Below are 15,711 nucleotides of genomic sequence, written 5' to 3'. Positions count from 1 at the left end.
TTCGAAATCAAACAGCCGGTACATAACTCCTTTGGATTCAACAATTTAGGTATCCCATATGCCATGTTATTTTTAGACATTAGTTTGATTGCCTGAAAATTCATATGGCCAAGACGTAAGTGCCATAACCACTCTGGATCTTTCAATTTTGACAGCATGCAACTACCTTTCTTGATTCCATTATAATCTTGTAAAGCCAATTTGCAGATCTTCTAACCTTCATGAGCTGCCTTTCCTTTTCATATGAACCAACGAACCATCCCCAAATTTCACTTGACTTATGACACTTTCATCCAACTCCTTGAATTTCGATCGTAACCCCGTCATATGGTTACTAGCTCCGTTATCCAAATACAACAAGTTGGATTCAGTTTGCATTTCAGAATATTTGCTTAACTTTGGTCGAACATCTTTCTCATTCAACAAGAGTGTTCGTTCTTCCACTTTTTCTTGTTTCACCATAAGCAAAGTAGGTTCATTATCATGGATTTGTGATAAGTTCACCTCTTGATTTGTCTCCCTACCTCGTCGTGGTTTAAAACAAATTGTAGCAAAATGTCCATAGTTGTGACAATTAAAACATTTTACCTTACTTGTTTCTCTCACACCATGAAATCCCTGAGACCCTCCTCGAAATTTCTAGTTTTGTGAACTGTCAGTTCCTCCTGTACTTGTTCTCTTTAACCATTCCTCCTCGGTTAACAATAGTTGCCCTCCATTTATTTCTCACTTTTCCCACTCAACCTCAGTCAAGAGTAATTGATTTCCAAGCTTCTCTGTTTGGCCACGAGTTTTTTCCTCATGTGCTTTCAATGATCCCACGGCCTTCCTCTATTGACATCTCATTAAACTTTCCAAATTGCTCCGTTGCAGAGGTTATTTGCAGAAATCTAGAAGGTACAGCCCGTAACAGCTTCTTCACCACATAACCTTTTTTAACAATTTCACCCAACGCTCGTATTTTGGTTAGAAGGTCGTTTAACGTCATACAGAACTCACTGATAGTTTCTGTCTCCTTCATGCTAAGCACCTCAAACTCTGACTTTAAGATCTGCACCTTGGCCTATCTTACGCGGTTGGAACCTGGGCACATCGTTTTGATGGCATCCCATGTTTCTTTCATCGTATTCTTAACAGCCACTGACAATAAGATGTCCTCCGGAACGGATTAATAGATGGCTGCCAAAGCCAACCTATCTTTCTTTTCCTTAGCTGTAACCTTTGGATCTGAAAGCTCCACTGCCTTCCATATATCGTGTGCTTGCATATTCACCTTCATTTTAAGAGACCACGCTGTGTAGTTACTCTTGCTCAACATTGGATAGCTCAACGCCACCGTCCCATCTTTGGTTTTATCTCCCTCCGTCATAACTGGTCTTGGCATACACTTTGGCATACAACGCTCGAGAGCTCTGATAGCAAATGAAGTTTAACAGTATAAACACACACATTATGCACACACTATTCCCAGATATCTGAACAATACACACGAGTATTTGCAGAGATAAACTTGCTGTTGAACTTTGATAATAATAAAAGTTAAGTTATTACTACAGACTCGATGCATACATATAATGAAAAAAGAACTACTACTCCTATAAAACAGGAACAACTCCTATCAGTACTCCACCACCTACACTTACTCAACTACTCCTACAAAATAGTAAACAAACTGGGACTTATTCAAAACACAGACAAATACGTTTTCCAGACACCAATGCAAAATAAACAAATAAACCATATAGAGTTTAGATTATTTCCAATAGAAGAAAGCAAGCAAGCCAGATACAAAATTACATTCACACAATAAACCCAATCGAACAAATGCAAAAAAACAAAAATTAACACATAAACATATAAACATATAAAAGCATAAACCTAGTGAAATATTTTTACCTTGATGAAAGCTTTAAACCCCTGAAACACTTTAATCCCCTCGAAAACTCCAGTCCGGTGAAATAGAAGATATAAACTATTACTAAAACAGTTTATACAAGATATACAACTAAATGCAAGAGTAAAAAATGAAAATACAAGATGTATTACCACTTAATCGAAGAAGCCCCAAATCGAATAACCCTAATTACCTGTAAGAGAAAATTGATGTGTTAGTAACTGAATCCAAAGAAAGTGTGTGTGTTTATGTATTCAAGTACCTAATCCATACTTGAATCCATGTTTGAATCGAAGAAGAGAGTGGGTAGAGAGAGAAAGAGAGATGTGCCCGTAGAGAGCGAAAGAGAGATGTGTGGGTCGAGAGAGAAAGAGAGACGTGTAGCTGTTTGTATTTGTGTGTTTTTTACGGTCAATTTTCAATTGGGGAAAACTACCACCCAAACATTTTCACCTTCGGAACTACAACTTCATTTTATTTTTTATTCAAAAATTAAGTGATTATTTATTTATATAAGCAGAAAATGTTTTTTTATTATTTATATATATTATTATTTATTTTTTAAATTAAATGTTAAAATTTTAAAAATATATATAATATTAAATATAATATTTTATAGTAATGATTGATCTAGAATAGAATTTTCAATGTAAATTTATGATAATATATTTACTTTAATTTTTAAAAATTATAATAATACCTATTGTAACACCACATACTATTCTTACATGTGTGTAATACTGTCACATTCATGTAACACTAGGTTAACGACTATTATAACACCAATTTCATGGTGTTACAATAGACCTCAGATTTTTGAGTTAACGCAATGAAATGCTTGTAACGCTTTTGAAAAAATATTGCAGTAGCCCACTTATGGCCTAGTGAAAGGTAAATTTTAATGTAATCAAAGTACATTAATTCTCGTATAAAAATATAACTATTTCAAGTCTAAGGACCATTACATCATTATCAGAGTGATGTAAATCGGAGCCTTGTTGGACTATATGTAAATAAACTAAATAATATTTTAAAATTATTTTGAGCTTTTCAATTTATATAAAGATATTGAATAATAAATTAATATTATTATTAATTGATTTATTCTTATTTTATTCATAATAAATAAAATGTTTGTACATATGTCCAGATTCTAAATTATAAAAATGTTCTATATTCTAAATTCAGAATAGATAAATGAATGGGGGAATAGAATTAGTAAGGGTGTCAATTATTATGGCTCCTTTCAATAAAAAGTTTTAAGATTGGATAAATGCGTAAGAGGTCGTGGCGGCGATCCAATATGAACTATGTATTATATTTATCATAAATTGTTGTTGCGTAGTTTATATCAAAAAGTGATATTGATATTTAATTTTTTGTTAATATCAAAAATTGGTATTAACTCAGGTTCATGGGTATTGCCAGTCCCCAACTCCAAAAGTCACCATATTGACCCGGGGTTACAGAACTGGATTAATAATTTCAATTTTCCAACGTTTGATCTCAGTAAAGAGGATAAAATTCTCTGGAACAATATTGTTATTCAAAGAGTGAAATCATGGCATATTTGGGATGCAACCAGATTCAGACTTCTAGAGGTCCCTTGTTGTATTTTGGTTTGGCAAAAACTCAGAATTGATATATATGCATATCATCTTTGGCTCATTTGCCCTGGTAGAATATCCACATTGCACGGATTGGACAATTTCGAAATTGATATCATACCTAGCTTGTTCACTTCAGTATGGGATGTTGTTAGTATCAAAATTTGTATTGATATGTAAGTTGACATTGACATCAAAATAAATATTAATATTATGATTGGAGTTTTGAACAAAGTTAACATAAAGTTTATAATTAAGTCTGTTATCACTATTTCAAATTATTATTTACTATATTCCCGTAAACACTTTTTACAAGTTCTGATCCTTGAGATTCAAATTATTGCTTAAGCATATATATATATATATATATATATATTAAAAAGAAGCTTTTATAAAGATGGTTGGTCGAGGGTTCCAGTAAGTTCTATTATATAAAGTTGATTGTATATATATTATTCTTGTGTTATCTTATAATTGAGCCTAATATACTTATTTTCAAAGTTATAATGGTGGATTTAGTTATGAATTTGGAAATTATTGAAAAGATATTTAAAAGAAAAAACAATTATTTATGGAATTTGGAAATTCTGGTTTTTAACACTATAACATAAAATATCTTGGTTTTATTTGGGGTCGAGATGATATATTTAATTGATGAGTAGTTGCTGGCATTTGTTTATTGATTAAACATGCTGTTTTATATTTAGGTTTCGACATGACGACCAAATCTTCTGACCCCGAATTTGAGGGCGTTACAGAATTGTTTAGTAAAATTCTTCTGTTTGTTTATCTTTCTTCTTATCTTCCCTTTTCATTTCTCATGTTTATGATCAAGTACCCCTAGGCACGTCGGTATATCTTCTTTTTCTTATTTATGATGGAGGTAGTCATAGGCACATCTCTATATCTTATTTTCCTTATTTCTTATATTTATATTACCCCCAATCTATATCATATTATCATTTTTTGTAAATTCAAACAATTACTGAATCACTACAAAAACAATTGAACATATAATTCAAACTAGTGCAAAAATAGTGTGTGTGAAATGTCTACACACATTAGACAATTACTTTAATGCTTATTTTTATTAGGTGGATACTTGTTATTGGTGGAGTTTTGTGTGCATACAGATGGTTCATTATCAGTAATGAGTAGAAGTCAATCAAAATTCGACAACTCATCTTTTATTGTGTGTCCTAGAAAAACCACAAATATTAACTAGTCAAGGTCAAGGAGCATAAATACACATATAATTGTAATAAAAATAAAATATTAAGGAATTTGTACCATTTACTAGATGAAAAGTTATTCGATCAATCAAAGTTTATACAAAACCAAATTATTTTTAGAATTTACAAATGAACTTGAGAGCCTTTACATATTCTCATTTTTGAGGGTGCAGAGTCTTTGGTAAGTCTTCATCAATAGGTCTGCTACTTCGCTACTAGATACGGATAACTTATTTTGATCTTCATCTATGTTCTGTTGTGATAATTTTGGTAAGCTAGAATTACTTGTAGAAGAATGGACGGAATACAAGAATTAACTTTTATGCATGTATTTACTATAAATGAAATACAAAAAAACAAGATGTGTGAAACTATTTGTATCATATAACTTAGGATTACAATTCATAACTTAGTACAAATATAATGCCTGTAAATATTTGATATGAATGTAATATGATAATCTCTATTGTGCTATAAAATTTTTGTGTGAATACAATGTGTTCGTATATATTCATCATTGTATGGCATTCTGAATATTGCTAGGTTATTTGAGCATATAATTTAGCGTATGCAAGCTAATTCTGTTACGCGAGTAAATAATATTTGAGTTGTTGTAGTTGCGATTAAGCGATAGATTATTATTCGTCTTAGAATCAAATTATTTGCATTTTCTTATGTGGCTTAGAATATTTATTATGGTTTTTTTATTAGAGTATTTACCTTAGAAAAATTCTTTTAAAATATATTATTGTTCAAAATTTTTGAAATTAGCTTTATAAAACTTCTAAAATTTCATAGTATTTATGGTATTAATTTTGTGATTTATGAAGCTATATTTTATTTACTCAAATTCATTCTTTTTAATCATACTTTTATTAATTATTAAATTGCTAGTATACCCTTGCATGCATCTAAGCTTATAAGAGAGTCAAAGGCTAGTATTTTCCATTCCAACCCCACTAACATGCAAGATTACCTCTTTAACCTTGCATGCATTTTTGTCACTATTAGTACGAAGGACAATATTGTACATTCCTCATTCCATTACCTTTATAGTCAAATTAAAGAGACAAAAACCAAGTGAGTGCCATTATTTTCATCAACACACCCACTCAAACACCCTCTCGTCTCCTCTATTTACTCCCTCTTGGCCGAAGCCCATCCACACCCTCATTCTTACCATTTTCATCGTTTTTCTTCATCTTCTTTCACTTTTCAAGTTATTCAAGCCAATAACTTCATCATTTAGTGGAGTAGCATCATTTTGAGGTAAGTTTTATGCTTGCATGTTGAAGAAGCCGAGGTTGAGACCTTGGTTCTTATAAACTTAAGGTTGCAACCATGGTGGCTTATAGAATGAACAAGATATGATCTTGGGGAGGTGTTACACTTCTATTTTACCAAGTCATACTCATTGTTCATAAACATTTGGCAATGATTTCTTAGGAGCCGAATGTAAAGTGTCGATTTTGGGAAGTTTTTATGAAAAATGACCATGCATATTGATTTTTTAAAGTCTTACTCCTTATAAATGTTGTTTTGTTATGATTAAACCCTTGCATGCTATTTTTCCATCAAGATACCTTAAGTTTAGTACTTGCATGGTGATTTTAGCACTTGCATGTTGGATATAGTACTTGCATGTTGATTTACAAGTGATTTTTTAAGTAAAAACTATACTTGTTGATTTTATGATTTGGTGTTTGACTTGTATGAGATACATGTTGTGGTTTTTGGTTATAAAATGCTAGTTTAAGTTATATATAATGAAATGAGCTTAAGGTCAGTAGCTGTCATGAAGTTACCATGCATGCATACTTCGAATTCTTGCTTAAAATGCTAAGTGATGGCTTGTTTTGTGATGTGTTACCTCACTTGTTTTTATAAGAGATCTTCATGCTAAATAAAATTGCAAATGAGACTTAAATATTGTTAGTCAGTAGGTATTAGTGTAGGTTAGGGCTTGCCTTGGTCTGTTGTCGATTGTTATTTGGTTTTGGTGTAATGAAAGGAGTTAAGGTGGAAGGAGTCGCATTGATCTTAGTTGGGCAGATTTTTGAACTAGAAGTTTAGGTCATTTTAGGTGAGTTTTAGCAAGGACTTGGTAGGCCTGAGCTCAAGGGAGTTTGGAATTGGTTCATACTTGAGTCCAGTAGCTTTAGATTGCATAAAAGCTTGTATTTGGTTAGGCACACACACACAAACCTGAGAACAACTCAATATAGGGCAGATTTGGGTAAACTTGTCTTTTGGTTGATTATCAGCATGTCATAGGTTAGTCCTTCATGGGACCTTGGTCTACATAGATGTAATGAAGTCTTAGAAAGCTTAACAAGTCATTAAAACCTATAATTGAACTAAATAGGTGAGTTTTAAGTTGGTAAAATCAAGGAAGTTTGGAAATCAGGGAAGGCAGTTTTGTGTCAACTTCCACTTGAGGCCTAGGGAGGCCTGAGTGAGGCCTTTGAGTCATTCCAACTTTGAGAGTCAGTTTAGAGTCTTAATAACCTTTGAGAGTTTGTTTGGAGTGAAGGCCCAAGGTGGAGATATCTTATTTCCACCAAAATACCCGATAGTCACCATTAGAGTTTCCTTTGGAAGCTTTAGACAGGTGCGTTACATTTGTGTGTATTTTAAGTGAGGCCTTGATGTCAAACCAATTGCTAAAGTTAGCTTAAATTCATAAGAAGTCATAGGAGTCAAAATATAGCAAAGGCCCAAGGTAGAACTTCATATTTTCGCCAAGGTACACCATTGGTGCCAAGGTGTGCATTTGATAAGTCAAATAGTGTGCATTGCATTTGTGAGTCATTTGTAATGAGGCATAAGTGTGCCTTACTGAATTTAGGTTAAGTTAAAGTCTGTTAAGGAGGATTAGGAGTATTGGTCATGATAATTGTATGTATGTGATTAAATGTCTAACTGACTAAGGCCGTAAATAGAATCAAAATGTGTACTATTAACTAAGTAATAAATTGCCATGTCATTTCTTGCTATGTGTTATGTGGTTTATATTTTTCATATATTCTTTGTAATTAGTAGAATTTAGTGTATATATATGTGTGTGTATATGTGTATATGCATATTTATAGTATACGCAAAAGGGTAGTAGCAAGAATTATAATGAGGATACTATTTATCATAGGTTCAAGTAGAAGGCCAGGATAGGAGCCCATAGACGATTCAATTCAAGTACTCAGTAATCATAATCCAGGAAAGTGAACTCTCAACTTACCTCTATAAATTTGTTGCTTGTGGTTAAAAACCATGTGAATGCATGACTACAGTTTCAATAAGATTAATTAGTCCCTTACATCACCCAATGATTAAGTCTTGAATCTAATTAATCTTTTTCATACTTGAATTGATTCCTTTTCCTCACATATTACCTAATATCCATGTGAACCCTACAATAGTTCCTTAATAAATCATGTGAATCCTAATACCCTCAAAACCTAGAATCATTTCCTTTGGAAACCAAAACACTACTATCATTTCCTTCATTTGAACTTTGACAATACCAACCCTTGTTATCTTGTCCTTGATCAAGAACCCTTTTTAAATTAAAAGGAATTGGATGGTATGTTTTGATAATACTGAGGCGCCAGTCACCGTTAAAACCTCAGTAGCAGGGAGCCTGATGCACTACAAGAAAAAGTCCATAGACATCGGTTTTTAGCCGATGTCTATGTTGTTTGGCAACCGATCTTGATGTCGATGATGTCTATTCTAGACATTGGTCATAACCCGATGTCTTTACTTGCTTAGACATCGTTTCTGAAAAAAAAATGATGTCCATGCATTGTTTTTTTTACAAAAAATGTTAGAAATAAATAATTTAATAAATAAATTACACCTATTACAACAGATTAAACATATGACGAGCTATGTTTTTTTCCATATAGACATCGAGTATTTTCATTTAGGTGATGTAAAATCAGATATTAAACATCAATTTCTTTAGTGAAAGGTGATGTCTATATCGACAAATAGACATCATTTTATCCCAAACAAAGTGTTGTCTATGTTTAATTTAGACTTGAACATGTCAGTCTTTGACATCAATTATTCATCTAAAAGCGATGTACATTACCTTTTTTGACATCAGTTTTTCTTCTTTAAAAGTGATGTCTATATTGTCACATAAATATCAGTTTTATCCCAAACAAAGTGATGCCTATTTTCAATTTATACTTGAACATTGCAGTCTTTGACATCAGTTTTTTTATCTAAAAGCATGTACATTAACTTTTTTTGACATCAGTTTTTGTTCTTTAAAAGTGATGTACAATTGCTTTTGTAACTAATATATATCAAATATACGGAACTTGCACTCAAGTAAACTAAAGAAATAATAGATTTGAATACATGCTTAAATACATAGTCTGGTCCTTTATCATCATCAAAATAAACTGCATCTTACATTGAAAAGATACTAGTTTGTTTTCTGCTATGCCCATCAATTCATCATTTATATATTTTGGTGAAGCATCTACATTCTCACGAAGACTGGATCCAAGTTCCCGCTGTGTTTTAGAGTTTTTTCCACCAGTTGACTTCTGCAACACGTCTAAATAGATGCATGTTCCATCTAATTCTTGGTGAAAAAGATTTAAAGGTGGCCTATAAAACAGTGAAGTACGATGCTCAAGGTTTTTATGGAGTATACCCAAAGTCAAAGCAGGGACAGAGAAAACATATATCAGTGTGCGGAAGTTCTTTATAGTTTATACCTCTCAGCAGAAATGTGGTGCATTCGCGATTTGAGATTAGTATATGAATTATAAGATGCAGCAAACTCTAAGATAGAGAACAATATATCCATGACACTGATCTTTTGTGCGGTCTTTAGCATGGCCCAGTATTTCTTCTGCAAATTTAAGAGCTGATTTAAAAAACTGTACTCTCACTTTTTCTTTCGATGATATAGTTCCCCAAGATGAAACTATTAAAACTAGTGCTCTCTCATTGTTCTAGCTTATTAGAGTATAAATATGTAGATAAGAGTAAGTACGTGTAGTTACGGACTCTTCATTTTGTATATTGACCTCCATGGAATCCACAACATCAGAGAGCTAGGAAATAAGATGGTATTAGAAAGTACACAAGAAGCTTTGATGCTGGACAAAAAACCAAGGCAATAAAATAAGAAGGATAGCTAGTAAAACTGTTGTTCAACTAATTCTAGAAATATTGTTTGGGTGAAATCATATCAGAGAAAATTTAGACCATACCACCTATTACTCAGCTACAACGAAAAGAACATATATGATGCGACCAAACACAATAAAAATCAAACTTAAGAATTTACATTTCTCACAGAGAGAAGCAACTATTAAGCACTGCATATTTATTGAACTCTGTTCATTTATATCCCGTCCATTTTTTATAATTTGGAGTGAGTAGATATATGACATAAAATTGAAAGGATAATATAGGAGAGCTGGGCAACAATTTAATTATTTAAAGTTTGCAACTGGTAAAATATTATCACATCAGTAGTGCAGAGCATAGGACTACTTCATGAGCTGATATATTTATCCAAGTCGAATTGGCCAAAACGTGTAGAATTAGTTTTTCACACTAAACTAGAGTGAAATTATAGGGAATAATTGTGGATATATAGAAGAAAACATTAAACATCAATATGTACTCACGGGGTAATATAGTTTTCTGCAACTGCGCTTCATACATGACAGCAATGACAGGTTCATCATGAAGAAAATGCTGGAAAAGGAAAGGTTGAGTAGGAAGGTCAAACTTGACAACAACAAAGAAAACATTAGACAAAGGCAGAGAAGTAATATACTTGCAAATACTCATCTCGCAAGCTGGTTGACTGCATCTGATCCCGCTCCAAATAGGCAGATTCGATTTCTGACAATAACAACGCCCGAGCAATAGTTATTTCACGCTCAGAAAACCCATGTAGCTGAACCCTTGCAACCTAAAAGATAAGAAATCTGTAGAAGAAATATAAGAAAGACTTAACAATTTTATAAAAATGCACACCTCAGTAAGCATTGATTCCAAGGCCTCTATAATTCCTTTCTCTTTGCAAGACGAAGTCATTATATAGGCCTTACTTGGTCGAACAAGGACATCAGCGGAAGCTGAGCATGAAAATATGGTAGATCCTTCTTGCGAGATATCTTAAAGAAACTTTGGTTCAAGGCATGAAAGAACATGCACTCTATAAGTAATTCCCTGTAATCCCTTACAGTCCTCAGCTCCACCACAGGCATCTTACAGCTTGCCATCACTGCAGACTATTCAAGGCCAATTAAAGATAGGAACTGTCTGACTTATTGCATGGAAAGGATCATCCAACATGAAAATACATGGTTAAAAAGAAGTGTAGTTAAAAAAGATGCACAACAAACTAACCCCGACAGCTTTAGATTCTAACCAATATGAATATCGTGGCTCTTCGTGTGATGGAACCAGAAAGTGTGGTATAGGAGGAGGATCAGATGCTGAAATTTTATTCCCGAAATACATCTTTATAAGCTCAACAATAATCTGTTATATTGATTATGACGAGCGAGGGAAGAGAGAATTAGATAATTAAAAAATAAAACTCAACATTATTAGTCGCCGTGTTTCAAAGGAATATACTGTATTATTAAGCTAGCTGACATGATTAGATTCAACACAATTCATTCCAAATACACACACAGATTCTTTCCAGGTTTAATTTGACCAACTGGAGTTTTTTCACTCTGGTGAGAACATATATATTAAATACACGTCTGTTATGAAATATCAAAGTATGCGATAAATAGCCAGATTTGAAATCTAGACCTGTGTATCAGCGAAATCTCCAATTGCTACAACAACCATATTTTTCAGATGACATTTCCTGTAGAACTGTTTCACAGTCCCAGGAGACACAGTTCGAATCACCTTTTCCAGTCGAATGGGTTAACGCTCGGCATACTGCAACCATTGATGAGCATATATGATGTATTCATATAGATATAGATGTATTGTTCCCAAAATCATGCTCAAAATAAATTACAACTGTACCCTAATTCAAACAGGAAACACCAAACTCATATTAAAAGTACTACGATAAAAAGAATTGATCACCTTACTTTCAATTCTTAGGCTAATAGTGAGCATGCCAATACAAATGCACATATAAGGTTCATTCACAAATACAAAGGAGCACAGAACGAACTTGTATAATACAATGAGGATCACATACATATAAGCTTAAACCGACATACTAAACAATCAGGATTACTGAGAATGTCGATCAGGATCTGTTTTCTAATTAAGCTAAGAGAATATTCGACAAGTTCTAGATAATAGCTAAAAATATTTGGAATTACAAGTGCCAACAACTAGACCTTTGAACCTTCCATCATGAGCGCCCAATGTGCCTCCTGCATCCTTCCATTAGCATTTCTAGTACCTCTATACTCTTCCAGAACTGCTCCTCTTTCTTTCTCCAAATCATCTGATGATACCCGAATATGTACTAGGCATAAGGTTGTACCTATAAAGATATATGATAAAATCTCAAATTATATAAAAAACCAAAACGTCATTATTACCTCTGAACTGAATTCAGCCAGTATAGATATAGCCTGAGGTATAACTTCAGGCTTGTCAACCGGAACAAACAGTTCATAAAGAGTTTCATCAGAAGATGTCACTGCAATTTGACAAGCCCCAAATTCTGCACCAACACTTTCAAGAAACTTTATAATATCATGATTTGTGTACTTGTTAGTCGCACTGAAAGCAAGATGCTCGACAATGTGCGCAACTCCGCGCTCTTCCTCCTCTTCCAACACCGAGCTGCCATATAAACTTGTCCAATTATAAAAAAAACAACCCAAATAAACTGTGTATGCAGGAACTATAACAAACAAGTAAACACTTGTTACTGCAACTCCCTTGATTATACCCAAGATTTCATCTACAATCACAGTACCTTAAATATAAACCAACGATTACCTCAAATAATAGTTGTATCATATAGAAAAACAAAATTAAAAAATTAATAAATGAAAGATAAATCCAAGTAAACGAAAATAACATGTTAATTATTACCCAAACCATATTCCTTATAACCAACAAAGAGTATTAAAATTAAAAACCCCAATTTAAAAAATTAGGGTTTCGATTTTAAAAATCCCCAATTTAAGAAATTAGGGTTTTGATTTTAAAAAACATAATTGTTAAACCAGAGAAGACCATAATAGTATCCATGTAAAGGAGACACCAAGAGATTGTTAGCAGACCGGTGAAGGTGATTGTGATGGTGAACCCATCGGACCTGGTGGAAATAGTGGTTACTAAAACAACAGAGCTGGTGGTGATGGCCATTAGAGTAGCGAAGGTTGTAGTGGTGAGAGACGAGTGAGAAAGAGAGAGAGAGAGAGAGAGAGAGAGAGAGATTCAGTGGGGGTTGAGAGACGAGAGAGAGATTTATGAGAGATTTACTTCTTCTTTTTTGTTTTTAGTTTCTCTGGACAGGGGGAATAATTGGCAATCAAACGAGGGAAAGTTTTGTAAAATTTCACTAAGGGGGGAAACAAATTGAAGTGGCCCACGCTGATTTATTTTAGAGAACTTTAGACATTGGTTGTTAAATAATCGATTTCTTCAAATAACAAAGACATCAGAAAAACACGGGGTGATGTTATTACCTCTTTTAACATCAGTGGCATCCGCAACCGATGTCTAATGTGTGATGTCTATTTAACTTTTTCTTGTAGTGATCGCTTTTATATGGCTAATGTGTGCCGAGGATCCTCAAAGGTTGTGAATCACTTGTTATGTGGTTCGGAGCTTTGATGTGGGCTGATCACCCCTCATTGGTCATAGCGTTGTGTGATTTCCAATTCCGTTCACTCATTATAACTTGATCTTCTATTTGAGATTTCATATTGCTGATTTATCTTATGTTATCGTTTTATCACGGTTATGATGCATTGTTATATACTGTTATTCACTTGATGAGCATTTTTCTCATTGATATTATTATTGATGTTATCCCTTCAGTGAAACCCGAAGATGGTTCGTTTCAAGCAAACCGCGCGTAAGACTTCTGGGGACTCGGGGTATGCCTACCATCAGATATTGGAGCAGGTAGGGAACTAGTACTTCCCTAAGGGTTGTAAACTTTGGGTTTAAAATTTAGTAGTAATTTGACTTAAGATATTTTTATTTGTAATAATGAATATGTTAGATGTTTTTCAAACTCATTCCTGTATATTCGGGGATTGTGGATAAGGGTTGTAGCCTTAATATTCTATCTTTTGTAGTACTTTAATATTTAATTATTATTATGTATATTTCTGCTAGCTAGTAGTGTGGGTTCGTCACAGGGTGGTATCAGAGCCACAGGTTTGAGTCACTGAACAACATAGGATAAATGAAGATAAGATAGGAATTTAAAGAATCGGATGAACTTAGATCATTTGGGTTTTGGGACGTTAGAATCTATAGGTTTTCTAACCCTTTTATTTAAAACCGCGTATATATATAACTGTTTGACATGCATCATTCTCAGTGACTCCCGGATCCCCTTCTACTATGTCATTCCCTCTTTACGAGCATATGGTATTGATGGTTGATCGATTAGAGGGCGAGAACGTGAATCTTCGACGTAGGGTGGACCAGTTGTACCGCGAGAACTCGAACGATGAGGCTGACCGACCCCGACTGATACCTAGGCTTGAGGAGATCATCCAGATGGATGAGGACCGATTATCATTGATGATTCCACATTGTGAGAGAGAGAGAGTCAGATCACTCTTACCGCCATTTCCAATGAGCTCCGCCGAGTGATTAGCCGGCTCCGTGCCCCTGTTCCCCCACCATCATCCTCTTAGACTATCATATAGTCCACTTATTTCCAGCATCATTATTGATTGGTACTTTCATTTCCATTTGTACCTTGTACCCGGATTGTTTCGGGAAGACTTTATTTGTACTTTATTTCCTGTTCGTACTTTATTCACACTTTTCATTCGAACTAATGTTAAATTCGCACCTTGATTATCTTTATAATATTGTCATCTCATTACCATGCTATATACTTTCTTAAATAGAACTTCTTGTTTAAATTCTGTTGATTCCTTTAGAACTTGATCATGTCAAATCTTTCACTAAAATATTCCTTGAATGAGACCTTATTACTTGATATTTACCTTTGTTATAACCTATGTTTGAAAATATTGAACTGTGAATAAACCTTTCTTGTCTATATTCAGAACCATGCCTCCTTGTAGAGCTCGCAACACCAATACCGGAGATCATGAAGATCCACCACCCAACTTGGCTCAACTCATACAAATACTTCACCAACAATCTGTTACCCTTGCTCAACAATAACAACTCCTTCAGCAACAACTACAACAACAACCACCTGTGAAACCATCGGAGTTCTGTGGAACTCAAGACACTGTCAACTATGTGTCTTATTTCCTGAAAAACGAAGCGAACTATTGGTGGGAGTCAGCCTGTGCTTTATAAGGAGAGGAATTTATCACTTGGGGTAGATTCAAGAAGATTTTCTTAGACAAGTATTTCCTGAGGTATATGCAGACTCAAATGGGATTGAAGTTCTTTGAATTGAAGCAAGAAAGAATGACTGTAGGAGAGTACAAGAAGAAATTCACTGAGTTGGCTAGGTTTGTTGGAGATTATATGGACACAGATGAAAAGAGAGCGAAAAGATTTCAACAAGGATTGAAGCGTTGGCTACGAAGTAGAGTAGCTGCTTTTGAATTGACCACATATGCTGAAGTGGTCCAGAAGGCGATGGTAATTGAAAGAGAAAGTGATCAAAACTTGAAGGAGAAAGAGAGTAAGTAAAGAAAGTTTGGAAGTGATAGTGAAGGATCAACTCAAGGGAGCCAAGGTGGAAGGAATTTCAAGAAGTTTGGATTCTAGAACCAAGGAAGACCTCAAAGCTTTAAGAAGGGTGATATTAAGAGTTAGAAGAATAGGATTCAAG

At 33.9% G+C, this 15,711-nt stretch overlaps 1 pseudogene; it reads right to left on the bottom strand.

Annotated features, from left to right (window-relative positions):
* Positions 1-1,168: 1,168 nt before the first annotated feature.
* LOC141696357 (zinc protease PQQL-like) lies at positions 1,169-15,132 on the bottom strand (annotated as a pseudogene).
* Between the last annotated feature and the right edge of the window lie 579 nt (positions 15,133-15,711).

The sequence above is a fragment of the Apium graveolens genome, chromosome 11 (assembly GCF_009905375.1).
Source record: "Apium graveolens cultivar Ventura chromosome 11, ASM990537v1, whole genome shotgun sequence".
NCBI lineage: Eukaryota > Viridiplantae > Streptophyta > Magnoliopsida > Apiales > Apiaceae > Apium > Apium graveolens.
Note: the sequence above shows the minus strand (reverse complement) of the source record. Positions and strands in the feature narration are given on the sequence as shown.